Genomic DNA, 16166 nt, shown 5'->3' on the forward strand with positions numbered 1-16166 from the left:
TTGAGTTCTTTAATTTCGCACTTTCTTAAAGGATCATGGCTTCATATGCATGGCTTCACACTGCTTCACCCGAAGCTATTTATTTGGAACACTTACCCTCATCAAGTTGCAGAACCAGTTATCTCTGGTAATCTTCCATGTACCACCCTGAGTGTTCTCTAATGACAACTGTGGCCATCTCAGTCCACTTACTGTTTTATTGACGCTTACCCTATGCATTGCAAAACCACTGTTTTCCTGATAAACCAAATCTATATAATCCAGTCCTTTCTATTTGGGTAACAAAAATGAGTACAACATGATTGAGAGGAAAATACTTTTCTAAGATGGAGGTTGAGGTCTATGATATGAAACCTTTGAATTAAAGTTCCCCAAGGGCATACTGAGGAGAAAGACAGTTTGCATAAGGCCCTTATACTGATGCAGAGTATCTTTCAGAAAAATGATTCTACTATTGTCTCTCAAGGGAGAATGACAAAAGACAAGCATTTACGTACAAACATACAATTGGATATTATTTTCTCTGGTAAACTGTGAGCTATACACTTCTGGGAGTTTTTCTCAAGGGCATGACTAATAATTGCAAAAGAGATAACTCTGCCCTGACAATGGCCATATTCAAGAAGTACACATAAAAAGGAAATTATGCAAGTGTTAGATGATTTTATTATTATAAGAGATGCCCCCATCCCTGTGTGCTATGAGAGCCCATGAACAATCAAGCAAAGTTTTAAAAATGTTTTCTTAAAGCACATCTCTCAAAATAAATTTTAAATCATATTTTCATGCTGACTTTCTCTTAAAAAGAAGGAGATTTCGACTAAAATAGATTTCGACTAAAAACTGGAGTTTTGGTTGTTTTAAAGGCTTGCTTGACCTGGATGCTATAACGTCAAAGTTTTTTAGTTTTCGGTGCTGATAGCACAAATCAAAAGTATCAATCTGTCGGTGTGTCTCTACCACATAATCCAATGTTACCATTTTCACAAAAGGAGCTAAACCAGCTGTGATATTGGTTATCACATGGTCTCTCATCCACAAATGTCTTCAGCGAATCTCAGCAGGTCCCACTGCTTCCAGTTTGTGCCAGGTCTCCTACTGATTAATTGGTAAATTACAAGAAGCCTATTTTGAATCCCCAGGAACACTGAGGGTGAACTCTTCAAAAATACTCCCTTGATTTCTCCAATTTCAGCAAGCAACACATAAGGTACAGTGCGCTAGTCAAGAGTAATTTCTTCATGTACATATAAAATATTATGAAACATCCACTGATGTTTTGGTTCAAGGGCTGAGCACAGAAATAATCAAAAGAGGGCCTCCCTGGTGGCGCAATGGTTGAGCATTGGGTTGCGAAGCTGCCCGCAGCCTCTGCAGCAACGGTTTAATCCCCGGCCACCCGGCGAGGGTCCCACATGGCACGCAGACCTCTCCTGCCGCCCGCTGCTCCCCTCAACAGTGTACTTAGTCAATCTGCCTGTTCTGCACTCCACTCTGGCTCTGGTGAATTCTCTCACCCTCCCACACTTCTGACTGTACCCAGTGCTTGTATAAATAAATAAAATCTTTAAAAAATCAAAAGAATCATCTTTAAAAAATGCTCAGTTTGAATTAAAATACTAGCACCAACAGCACAAATTTGAGTTCCTAGAAGCTTGTGAGCCTGTAGGCCTGTTATCTTCCCTTAGAAGATTTACATGAATTTCTCTGCTTTTTGTTTGTTTTCACAAACTTCTGAGATTAAAATTACCTCTTTTTGAAAAAGCCTCAGATCTGTGGTCAGTTTGCAACTTTTGATTTTTTCCTGACCCTTTGCTTGGTTGCTCTATATTCTACATATAAATGAAATCATCTGATAATTATCTTTTCCCTTCTGACTTTGCTTAGCATAATCCCTTCCAGTTGCATCCAGGTTGCCCCAAATTATGTATTTATATTTTTTAATACCTAGTAGTATTCCACTGTGTACATATATGGCACAACATTTTGATCCACTCATCTGTTTTGGGGCATTTAGACTGTTTCCATATCTTGGCCACTGTAAATAGTACTACAATAAACATAGGAGTGCAGGAGAAATTATTAATTATATCATCCCACCAATAACCTATGTTATATTAATTATTGAACATTGGAATATAGCTTTGGTTTAGGTTTATAGTGGACTTTACAAACAAAAAATGGGTGCATTCTTGAAAGAATTAGAAAGTAGTAAGAGCTTTCTAGGCAAAAATGTGTGAAATGATCTATTTTAATACAAAGAATGATTAGGAGATTATTATTTCCTAAAGGGCAAATAAAACCTGGTAAGGGCTCCTGATAAGCAACATCAAAATTTGAAAATTTCTTGAGTTTTATCCATTTGTTATTACTTTGTTTATGCATTTTATCTCCTATTGAGCATTGTAATAATCATTATTTTATTGACCACTGCTACAAGAATAAAACTTAATATATATATTAAACCAACCCTCCTATTTCACAGTTTAATCCATTATTTTACAGCTGAAGTTCCTAGTATTTGGCTTACTTATTTTTGTATTTATCATACAAAAATAAAATAATTGAAGAATTTGGGCCTCCCTGGTGGCCCAAAGGGTTAAGCACAGCACTATGCAGATATCCCCAGCCTCTGCAGCATGAGTTTGATCCCCACCCAGGCAGGGAGCTACCCACATGGCACAGCAGACCTCTCGTGTTTTGCCCACTGCTCCCCTCAGTAGTGTATTTCAGTCAGTCTGCCTGTTCTGTTCCCCATTTTCTCTGGTGAATTCTTTCACCCCCTGCACCTCTGGCCTGTACCCCAGTTCTTTATGCATAAATAAATAAATCTTTAAAAAAACTGAAGAATTTATAGACAAGTATAACCTATCACTACTGTAGTAAAACAGTATCATTTTGGCTTGAAGAAAGGCAAGCAAAATTTAATTTTGTTTGTCATTCCTTTATATATAATTGCACCATTTTAGGATTAATTTGAGTTGGTTGTGAAAAAAATAACATAAACACATAAAAGAATTAAGTTTTGACTGATTGATTTTGATTTTTAAGTGTTTAAAATCTAGCAATGGCTTTGTCATGAAAGAGTATCACAGCCAAATAAGGTCTATCAAGCTGATATAAAAGAATTTTGCTGAAAATGTAACTTGGATTCAATTATGTCAACTTTGGTTGTTATAAATATGTCAAAAGTATTACATAGTAAAATGCTAATCACACACATTGAAGTGAACTATGTATGATTTCTTGACACATCATAATGAAGTTAAGAATACACACACAGCAAAAATGGATAATACACAATATAAATGGAGGGTTGTTCTGGCGTTAAGCTTAACCCTGTTCTTACCAGGGAGATTTCAAAAATAATGACTGGGGAAAATTTTTCATTTCTGATGAAATTCTTTTCTTCACCTCATCAATAATTAAGCATTTGCTGTTATGTGCTAATCTCATCACTTTATTCATTTACTGGTTGCAACTAAAATTTCTCAAAATACAAATTTCACATTTTTTTTCTTTGTTAGCTATGCTTTTTGGTGTTACTTTTAGGATTCTTTTTCTCCTATCAAAATTGATGCAAGTGGGAAAGTCTCAAGTAACAGAGTTTTCTTCACACACTTAAGGAAGTTATGTTCTTCCTAGCTGCCACAAAGTGTGTTTAATACTTTATAGGGAGCTATTATAAAATTCCTAAGCCTTGAATCATGATCTTTAGCTCTTTTAGGAATTTGGAAAAATTCTTTCTAGCCATATGGTTCAATATAAGCTATAGAAAACAGCTATATTCACCTATTTTCTGGTGACTTTGAGGACTGGAAGAGTGACTGGCATGCAGTGGGAACAAATTAACTATTTTGAATGAGTGAGTTTGGAAGTCATTGATTCCATATTTGTAAACTAAATTTTACTGTAAATATGCCCTCCATCTGAATATTGAATCAATGTCATCTTATTATTAAAGTCTACTATCTACCCAATGTCTGGGTTGCTTACTTTATTTATGATGTAGGTCACCCCTTTCTCAGTCCTAAATAATTGCTGTGTGTGTGTTAAATTCTCAAAACTGTATTTAATTTTGTGATGTATAAATACAAATAAATAACATTATCCTCTCTAAACAACAAATTAAACTATTAAAATCAATATTTTTGTACATTAGATATAGTAGCATTTTAATAAAGAGACAGATCTGTGGGTGGGTAGAAATTCATGCATTTTCACAAAGCAGGCAAGACTTAAATCATGCTTAGATGTGGGGAAGTTGATGGGAAGGAGCAATTGCTGCTCATGCCATTTTGGATATAGTCATTACAATTTTGGTCTCCACTGATGGTGACTGTATACTTTTTCCTTACTTTTAAGGGTCTTAACCCAAATTATAAAATCTACTTCAATTCCATTGCTAATCCCATTCCTTAGAAATATGACAAGTGTGACAGCGCACTTGACAAGATCATTATATTAATGACGGGAAAATTTTTCATTTCTGATGAAATTCTTTTCTTCACCTCATTTATCAATAATTAAGCACATCCCTTCAAAAGGGCAAGGTGGATTTCCACCTTATGAATCACATAAATTTTCTGTAGTGAATATTGTCGTATTAAGTTGTCATATTAAGTCATATTGTTGACATTATGTACCATATACGTGTAGAAAAATGAAAACTGTAGAAACAAGAGAAATACTGTTAAGTTTAGTAATGTGTCTTAAAATAAAGAATAAAGAATAATAAAATAAAGAATAATAGTATATAAGTCCTGATTGATAAACGAGGATTGATAGAGAAGCTTCACTTAAACCTTGACACATATGTGATAACAAAGGAGAAGTAAAATAAATGAAAACCTAAGCAGAACTGACCAGATGCTGAAAGCAGATGGAAAACTTAAAGTGAAGTATTAAAAGAGCAGGTTTATAATGCTACAGCTGGTGATTAAAATATCTCAGTATCTAATCAGGCAACAACATCTGGCCCACAGCTATTCAGAGGTTTTCAAACAGTAAGAATCATAATATCATTTAATAATCAGAATTGAATTTGTATAGCTGGCCAGAGAGAGGAAACTGAGAAAACTCTCAACTTTTCAAAACAAGAAAACACTAAAATTTGTCTTTTGATAATTAAATTCTATATATTGTGGAACTGAAGTTGGATGAAAGTTTAATCAAACTCATTGTGTGTCATTAAAAGGGAAATATATGAAAGATTGCATAAATAACAACAAACTTCTGAGTTTCCCCTAATGGTCAAAGATTAAAATAAAGTGTCACTTGGGTGATTGGCAACAATATACAGCAGTAAAATCACTGGCTATAATTTCTCCTCTGCTTTCATGTGTAATTTCTCTATATATTTTTTTAAGATTTATTTATGCATACAAGAACTGGGGTACAGGCCAGAGGTGTTGGGGGGTAAGAGGATTCACCAGAGACAGAGTGGGGAACAGAAGACTGAAATACACTGCTGAGGGGAGCAGCGGGAGAGTCAGGAGAGGTCAGGTGTGCCATGTGGGTAGCTCCCTGGCCCTGGGGGATCGAACTTGTGCTGCAGAGGCTGCAGACAACTTCATAGGTTGTGTCTTAACCCCTTGCGCCACCAAGAAGGCCAAATTTCTTTATTTTTTTATAATTTGATTAAGAAATAAGGCAGTTAATGACCTCGTAGTGTTTAACATGAGGGAGTTCCGTATACAAAAACATTTCTACTCTGGAAAATAAAAATTAAATCTTTTTGAGCAATGTTATATATCTTATTTTAGGGAAAATAACATCCTACAAACTATATTTCATCTCTCCTTTAATCTTTGATAGTTCTCAGTTAATCCAAAGTTTTTATTCAAAGATATTAATGTTGTGTAAAAACTCTTTGTCTGGTTCCAGGCCAATTATCTGACCTCATTCAGCCAGAATCTCCCATGAAAGATATATCTAGCCTGCATTGAATTAGTTATAATTATACAAGAATAACATCTTGCACTTATGATATTATTATTCTTAATATCTAACATAGTGTCTATCTGCTTTATGATCTACTCCACTCTTCATGATATATGTCTAAGTATATTTCCTGAGAAAATCCCAAGTGGGGCTAATGACTCTTTATCTTCATTTTGGCACTGACTTAACTTATTTTGATGTATATTACTGCCTAGAAGTTGCTAAATCCTGAGTTACTGGCCATTTTCCTTAAAAAATATAACATTTAAAAAACCCAGGCCTTGGCCTGACATATACTATGTTTATATTGAATGTTCTATACATGAATAAATGAATTAAATAATTATTCTTATTATTATAGGTCAACTTGCACATAAAAAATATATTGAAGACATTTCTGGGTAGCAAGTCTGCTTCCTTTACATTTCATGAAAACAAACTTCATAATTCATGCATTACTTAGTTCAGAGTAAATATATATTAAATATATATTATGTTTTGTTCCTCTTTATTTATTAATAAATCTATGATACCTGTTATCTGATCACATAGAAAATAAACTGCTAAAAATAGTAGTGGGAGTTACAATTACCTTACTTCTAAACATTTATTTTTAAGTGTAAGAATAAAATCTGATTTTTCCAGCAGGACTTTTTTGGGGAGTGGAAGACTAGATTTCTTGTGTATAACTGAAAGAAATTTAACCAAGGATACAGTAAATTGCTCACACTGAAAAAGTAATAACCATCACCTTTTCTACACCAAGACTTCTCTCCTCCCTGCTTTAGTGATTGACTCATTTAATAGTCAGCTCCATATCCCTATCTGGTGAAGAAAAAGAAACAAATCACTAACTTCAAAACATGAGACTGATGAAAGTTAATGCAATGCCTCTAACACTAACTGTCAGTTTCAAGTCATTTTTCAAACAATTTTGAAACCCTGTGTCTACATTAGTCTAACTTATGTTCAAATATTTTCAGAGTATTGCAAGATAATTTCCATTTTGTTATGATCCATATATGTCATTTGGACTTCTGTGCCTCAGAAAACAACAAAGGTAAGAAAAGGTCCATAGGATGATGAAATTAAACAGCACAATGAAATGAAAAGTCTCAAGTTGCACGTGGAAAATCCATGAAGAAAAAACATCAGAAAATAACTGATTATGAATAGTAAGCTCTTGGTACTTTAAGCCCTGTATCCAAAACTAAACATTGGCTATCAGGCTAGTTCCTGAGATATGGGTGGGAATGAGTTCAAAACAGAAGCCTCCACAGAAGTAATCATATAGAATTTCCAGACCAAGGCATAAAAGAAAAGGAACCTAAGAAAAAGTCAGAAAAACCCTAAATTGAGAAGACAGATCAGAGGCTGAGCATCTCAGGCATCTGCACTTTGCAGGGCAGAAAACTAGAGACTCTGGAGATCTATAGAAGTTTCTCCTTGTTTATGAAGCTGAGTACTGGTCAATCCACGAATAAGGTAAGGAAGCCATAAGAAGCCTGGGAAAAAAAGCACCTGAAAGGGATTAGAAAGAAAAATAATCAGAGCTCACGCAGGAAAGTGATTAGTGCCTGTTCCCACAAGGTAGAAAGGAAAACCATATCTGGAAGAGCACTCAGTAGTGGGGAATATTTTACATCTAATCTACAAACTGTTAATCCTGCTTAATAAAGTTTAAAATTCAAGTTGTTTTTAAGTAACTTAACTTCATCACAGAATAAGCCTCAAGAATATTAATAACAATTTGAAAATATCTAACACTGAATAAGGGAAACTTCACAATGGCTGGCTATAAACAAATAAAGAAGACATCCAGTAATGCAAAGAAGTATTAAAAGGTGAATAGGAATCAGGAGAAAATATAAATCAATGAAACTAAAACAAAAAAGACAAAGAGAGAAGAGGCAAATTGCTGGTACCCAAAATCAGAGAGGAACTATCATTATTCATCATGTGGCTATTGAAATGATAATAAAATCATATTATGAACAACTATACACCACAAATTTGGTAACACAGAGGAAATGGACCAGTTTTCTGGAAAACACAACTACCAAAAATCATGCAAGAGAAAATTCTGCAGGGTCCTATAATGATTAAATAATTTGAATCAATATTAACCTAGAACAGAAAACATCAGGTCAGACAGATGAGCTCACTGATGTATTCTAACAAATATTTACGGAAGAAATTGTTCCAATTCTTCATAGTATCTTCCAGAAAACAGAGGTAGAGGAAATGCTTAACTCATCCAATGAGCCAACATTACCACAATACCAAGACCAGAGACATTACAAGAAAGGAGAACTACGTTCTAGTATCTCTCATGAACACAGATGGAAAATCCTTAATGTTCTGTCATACTATTATGTCATATATAACATACATAATATTAAATACATTTTAAAAATCTATTTGCATAGAATCCAGTGATGTATGAAAATATTATAAACTATATCAAAGTGAGATTTATTCCATGCATGCAAAGTTATTTCAATATTTGAACATTAATGCAACCCATTTTCTTTCCTTCTCAGATTAATTTGTGTTTAAATAAATACATTTCAATTTAACAGTGTCAAATATTCATTAAAGAAATTCTGAACGATGCAGACAAATTTGAAACACAAATAATCATATTTATCTTTAGAGACAGACTGTTTTATTTTAATGTTTTTTCATCTAGTTTTTCAAGTTTTTTTTAGCTTGAATATTTACACTGAATCATTCTAAGCATTTTATATTTTGTCATGCATTTTCAACTAAAAATGAAATACCCAAAGAGCTAATATTAATTGGTTGTTACAATCCTGTTAAATAGCCAAAATACAGGTTCAGTTTTTAAGTTTCCCTATGAAATAGACATTATTTGCTTCATATTAAGAAAGATGAATCATAAGCCTAGTATCTTTTGTGGCACATTTTGGAACTCAAGTCTTCCATGATTGTGATCCTAACTATTCTAAATTGCAATCCTACTTTCTAAATATTTTCATACTACTATGTAAGATTAATGCAATTTATATTAAATTTTTAAATACAATTATTTTAAATAAAATTTACATTAAATTTTCATGTAATTTGTAAATGTAAATAAAATCACTATAAATATGCTTGAGGCTACAACTATTAGGTCTGATCATGCAAGAACACCTGAGATTAAAATTCTGTTATGCAACTAGTAAAATTTCAAAATCTATTACACATTTTTGTGTATAAAACAAACCTTGCTTTATAGGTGTATATATTTTGAATATATACACAATGGAATACAACTCAGCTATTAAGTAAACTCTTGCCATTTGCCATAACATGGATACAACTAGAAGGGATTAAGGTGAGGGCAACTCATCAAGAGAAAGACAAACACTGAATGATGTAACTTATAAGTGGCATATGGTGGGGAGGTCAAATAAAACCAAGTCAATAATGAACCCCAGAAATCTGACTATAGAATTGAGACTATCAAAGGGACAACAGAGAGAGTTAAGTGGGGAAGGTGCACCATGGACTATGGGTCCTTCCTTGCCTATCTCCTTCCTTACTTCCCACCTGAGGAGGTGTGATCCTACACCTTTAAATCATATACAGTGTTGTAAACCAGTTATCTTAGTTAAAAAATTAAAAAATAGTTTTTCCCTAATGTCATATAATTTTCACATCTTAGCTATATCAATAATTTCTAATTAAAATCCACATAAATCAAAATAGATGGACCTCAATAAGCACCTAAGACAAGTCAACTTAGTTCTAACATAGTGGAATATAAGAGTGAAAAATTCACTCCTATGGCAAATTTTAGATGAGTCAAATATTAAACTTCATATATTTCATATTTGACAAATTATTATTGTTTGAAGCACTTATATTTGGGGAAAGATACTGGAAGAATTCTATCTTTAGAGTTTACCTTTTTTTCCAGGGCTTAGTGACAATGGGTGAAAAATGGTGCATTTTCTTTGTAATTTCAGTTTTTCTTATTGCATGCTATTTTCAAATGTTGTCCTAGTCACAGAACACTTTGGGAGTCATTACTTATTTGAGATCATTAGAAAAGATTTATTGACTTTCATTTCAACCCCAAGAATATTGATATAAGCTAGTTTGCATTTAAAATAATTTATCTATGTTAAAGTTAAGGCCAGGAAATGAATGCACTATGGTAGCTATAAAATGCATCAGTACATCTTCCAGTTATACTTGCATAAAATTGTGTCAAGAATCCCATTATTTGCTAGGGCTTTTTCTTTTTCCTACTGTGGCTTATTAAACAGTTTTCATGAGTCCATATTTACCTGCCATAAATTCTGATTTATAACAAAGTTCTCTTTCTTGTCAGCGATACAGACTAACAAATAAAAAGACATTCAAATGGGTTAGTGATCATTTACTGTTTTCCTGAATCAGGTATTACTTTTCAATTCTTTAGTTCTGAGCCTTTTTCAAAAACCACCACATGGGGCCTCCTTGGTGGCACAAGGGGTTGGGCACAGCGCTGTGAAGCTATCAGCAACCCAGGAGCTGCCCATATGGGGAAGTAGACTTGTCCTGTCTCACCCACTGCTCCCCTCAGCAGAGCATTTCAGTCAGTCTGCCTGTCTGCTCCCTGCTCTGTCTCTGGTGAGTCCTCTCACCCCCCCGCACCTCTGGCCCATACCCCAGTTCTTGTATGGATAAACAAAAACAGAAACAAGAAAACAAAAGTCACCACATGGACGAAGTTATATGGATATTCCTTTCGAATTAAGGTTCTGGAATATCAAGTAGGAAGTATTCCATAATTGCAAAAGACAAACTTGACTGATGTTGATTTATTGTATCAAGGTAACATTGGTTTAAACACTGTGTATAATTTAGAGGTAGAGGCTCACACGCCTCAGGTGGAGGTTACCACACAACACACACCACCAAAGCACCCACAGGCCTCCATCATACAAAGGACTACCATAGGGCCTCCCCGGTGGCGCAGTGGTTGAACGCTGGGCTGCAACGATGCTTGCTGCCTCTGCAGCACTGGTTCAATCCCTGACCTCTGGCGAGGGTCCCACATGGCGCGCAGACCTCTCCTGCCGCCCGCTGCTCCCCTCAGCAGTGTATTTCGTCAGTCTGCCTGTTCTGCTCCCCGCTCTGGCGCTGGTGAATTCTCTCACCCTCCCACACTTCTGACTGTACCCAGTGCTTATATAAATAAATAAATCTTTAAAAAAAAAAAAAAGGACTACCAAGTTGGATTTTTGATGATAGTAAAGTAAAACAAATTTCAAACACAAAATGCAAATTACTGGTACAATTCTTGCCTTTTGTAAATTTTAGAATAATCTTGACTGTATTTATAAAAATATTGCTGGTTTTATGGTAGAAACTATCTCATTTATTATTTGGGAGTAAACTGACATCTTTTCTACAATAAGCCTTTATTTAATACAGGTTATATGTCTTCATTTAATTTGATGTTCCTGATTTCTTTTTTTATCACTTTAGGTCATTTCCCAAAATGTTTAGATAACAATATTTACCTAATAGAGTTAGGTAAATAAGAGTCTTAGCATAAACTGGTGCTTTTATGAGGCTCCCTCACCATACTGAGGCAAGAAGCAGATTTGCAGCTGCCACTGCTACATGCTACATTGCTGAGTAATAGTGAAAACACTTAGTCAACTATTCCACCTGGAATGAACATACTAATGGCATAAGTAACCACTAATGTATTGTTTACCCCCATTGATGATATAAAAGTTTTTCCATTAATATGTTTTTATTATTATTTAGATATGGAAAGAATAATGAATAATTAGAACTAATATGTTACTGATGTTGAGGTTCAGGTCAATACCTCAACCACCAAAACTGCATATTTGGCTTCTCTTGCAAAGGCAAATGTGTTGGAATATGAAATGACAGTGTTAAGAGGTGATTGTCACTATTCAAAGCTTAAACTTCAGCCCTTAAAACATTATCTGGATTTTTGATTGCTCTTTTGTTATCCTCCCTGTGCTTTTCATAATCTTTCATTACATCAGCCGCAGAGGTGATCCATATTGATTAAAATTATGACACCTTGTTTTCATAATAGAGGTTCATTTAAATTCTACAACCAAAAGAGTTTGAATGAATAGAAAAATTCTTAGTAGAAATCATGTCGTCAAAGAAGAATGCCTTACAAATCTGAGCTGACAGTCAAACCACAAACAAAGAAATTTCTAAGAGGCTCATATTCTGACCACATATTTGTATGCTTTGAAATTCAATTATCTATTATGTTGAAATACTGTTTTCAGATTTCTTCATGTCCTAAAGACCTTGGCTGGCACTCTTTCACTTGCCAATGAGATGAAATTGTCTCCTACGGCTTTTTAAATGATTGGGACTGCTTCCCGATATGGATGGCAAACTGAAAATGACCGATAATCCGACAAATCTCTTTTAGTTACTTTTGAATCCTAAAGACTTGAACCTAAGTCAGAGTCACATCTGTCTTAGTGTATAGACCAATGAAAATCAAGTTTGTATGGCTATCAAGAAAACCATCTACTTTAATTCAAACATGCATTGTCTTGAACATTCTAGACTGCAATTGGGTGGCACTGCTGGATTGTCTCTCAAACATGCAGGGCTCTAGAATTCTCTACACACATGTATATGGTGTCTCCAGTTGGACTCACTTGTCATACTGAGTAAGAGGCTATGATCAGTAGTTTGGAGGATACTGACTTACTTCTCTGTCTTGGTAGGGAGACAGATGAGCTGTGCAGTCACCAGAGTCTCAGGCCGGCTTCCTAGTAGGTCAGGGATGCTGACTTGATTTTGAGCTGCACAGGACTATAGAGTGGGCTCCATAGCCAGTATGGCCTTATCATTTGGGAGCTTCCTGGCCAGATGGAGCCACCATCCCCACTCTGAAAATGGTTAGGAACAAACTGGTGGGAATCTCTGTTGGTGCTACCAACAGCAGGGATATGGCCCACCAATAATTTGCATTGGTGAGCCCCAACTTCCTCCTGTCTCTAGTTACTCCCTGGAATATAATCCCATTTATTTCCCAGTGACTTCCCTTAAGGAAAGACTTAAACGGGCCTCCCATTGAAGTGTATAAGTATTTTATACATTGAGAAAAAATGATTGTACACCTTGGGTTCTCCACTTTGCTGAGCATGTCTAAGAAGGAATGGAGGGGCCTCCCTGGTGGTGCAAGGGGTTAAGCACCACACTATGAAGCAATCCATAGCCTCTGCAACAAGAGTTCGATGCCCGGCCGGCCAGGAAAAACCCACATGGCGAGGTAGACCTATGCTGTCTCGCCCACTGCTCCCCTCAGCAGTGTATTTCAGTCAGTCTGCCTGTTCTGTTCCCCAGTCTGTCTCTAGTGGATCCTCTCACCTCCACATCTCTGGCCTGTGCCCCAGCTCTTGTATGCATAAATAAATAAATCTTTAAAAAAAAAAAGAGTGGAGATTCAAGTGTCTAAAATCAGAAGGAGAGAATGGCACTATCAAACTTAGAGCAATAAAACAGATAATAAGATAATGTAATCATTTGCAAGTCAATGAATTAGTTAATCTTGATGAAATGGAAATAATACGAGAATTGCAAAAACTATTATAATGAAGGAATAGAACATTTGATCAGAGGTATAAGAAAAGAGTGAATTAGCATTAAAAAAAGCTTTCTACAAAGAAAACCCAGATGACTTAATTGGTGAATTCAACCAAACTTTTGAAAAATAATTAACATCAATTCTTCAAATCTATTTTTAAAAAATGAAGTAGAAATATTAATTGTGTGAAAGACTACTATTACTCAGATGCCAAAATAAGATATCATAGAAGTAAAACATAATAAAATAACACTGCAGACCAATATTCCTTATGAATAAGTTGTCAGAAAAAAAAAAAAAGGCCAAAAACTAGGAAGCTAAACTCAACATACAAAAAAATAGTTAAATTCCCTTCACCAAAATTAAAAAAACCTTTATACTTCAATGCAATTATTAAGAAAGTACAAAGTCAACACAGGAATGGGATACATATTTGCCAAATTTTATCTTAAGAGTTAAGAAAATTCAATGGAAAATTTAGATATGAGTTGGAAAACAGATGCTCATTTTAGAAATCACTTGAGGTATGATAACTGGTAAAAACAGTAAAACAAAACTGGTAAAAACAAAAGCAAGCAAGAAAACAACAACTATAGAATGTAGCATTATGGATAGGAAAAGAGCTAGAACTGTGGCTACAGCTGCTTAAAAATACTGTATTTACATTTCTGACTTCTTTCAATGACTCTTAGTTAATGTTGATTATTGGCCCTGCTCTCCCCAACTCCAGTCAAAAATTCTGAAAGAATAATTTGAATGAATAATTCAGAATGTATTTAATAATTTTATTATTTGCAATGTACTAACTATATCTTAGAACCCCCTAGAATACTTCAAATTATCCCAACCCTGCTTGAAACAAAATATTTCTGATTGAGTTAATGTAGAGGTTCAATTCCATTAAACAAAAATTATTTCTTTGATCAAAATGCCATTAAATTAAATCCTCCTTTTTCCCATAAATATCTGTAGCAATAGCTGATATCATATCCATAGTTAAAGAAGAAAATTTAACCAGGGAATATAGTCAGTAAAGATGAAAGTAAATCACTTTAACACTTTAATGTGTCAGAAAAGGAATTTATGACTGTTCCTTGTTACCCCACTTCAAATTTTGTTCACTCATAATATCCAGATAATGCATTTCAGTTAATTTTATGGTGACATAAGTTAAAAATCATTAAATTATATGTTTAGAAGGGAAATGAAAGGGGACTTCTTTAAATTTCTTTAGTGTAATTGTGAAGAAAATTTCCAAAATGACTTCAATTGCTTGCTTATTCTACAGCTTGCTTATGATATAACTCTAATTGCTCCAAAGGAAACTCTTTCAACAAAGATTGCCAAGCGATATCTTTATAAATCTGTGTTAAGAAATGTCCAACAACTTTAAGATGTATTTTATAGTTCAAGCAAGTCTTTTCTTCAGTCTTTCAGTTTTATCTTACTACAGATCACTGACAATAAAATTTTGTTGAATTTAGAAGTTATACTATATTTATAAAGCATATATGTATTCTAAAATATAGGGGGGTAAAATTTATAAAAATCGAATACTTTAAGTAGTACATATCACACAATTTAACATGTAAAAAATACTGAAATTAAGGAAATAGCTTGCCAACATATTACATATACAGTGAAAATACTTCCTTCAGACATAAAGCTGAACAAAGATATTCTCAAGAAAATAAAGCTAATAGGACTTACTGCCAGAAAATTGAACTATGATTACTGAAAGCAGTTCAATAAATTGAGGAAAACTAATTCTGGATTGGAGTTTAAAATGCAACAGAAAAGAAACACTTCAAGAAATGCAAAGTAATAAATATGAAAGACAATAAAATGCATAAATCAAGTGTAATCATACATCTAGAGAGGTTCATAATACATTCAGAAATAAAATATAACACAACACATGGGAGAACAAACAAAAGGTAAGTAAATTTAAATTGCTGCCAGCTTCTTATACCATTCGGGATGAAATGAAAATAGTACTGAAGTTCAGCAATAATTTTACAAATGTTGATATAATAAGATACACCTCTACAGAATGATGGCAGGGAATAAGTATTTCCTTTATTCTGCTAATAGAGAAAGTCAAATGCAGTATGTGACAGGAGAGGTCTGCCATGCCATGTGGGTATCTCCCTAGCCGGCCAGGAATCGAATCTGTGCTGCAGAGGCTGCGGAAAGCTTCACAGTACAGCGCTCAACCTGCTGCACCACCCAAAATGAAAAAGGAAAGTGTAATGATGAAAAACGTATACCAAATATAAACTGGAGTGTCTTTCTTAATGCGATGTAAGAGAGACTTTAACATAAGTTATGAATGGTAAAGCAGAACGAGTATAAAATACGTAGCAGAATGTGACTATTCTAAATTTGGAGGTACTTAACTGAGTTTTAAATTAAGGTAAAATTAACAGAAATAAATATAAAAATCATAATTTTAAACTTGTTTCTTTTGATAGAGGGAAAAATTAAATTTTTAACCATAGTTAAGCAAATCGATATATTTGAAGTTTAAGTGCCACACACAAAACTATGAAATGCATGTTCTTATTATATGATCAGAACACACTTAAAAAAATAAATTATTTCTATACCATAAAACAATTTC

The sequence above is a fragment of the Talpa occidentalis genome, unplaced genomic scaffold, assembly GCF_014898055.3.
Source record: "Talpa occidentalis isolate TD23 unplaced genomic scaffold, MPIMG_talOcc4v2.1 talOcc4.7, whole genome shotgun sequence".
NCBI classification, from domain to species: Eukaryota; Metazoa; Chordata; class Mammalia; order Eulipotyphla; family Talpidae; genus Talpa; species Talpa occidentalis.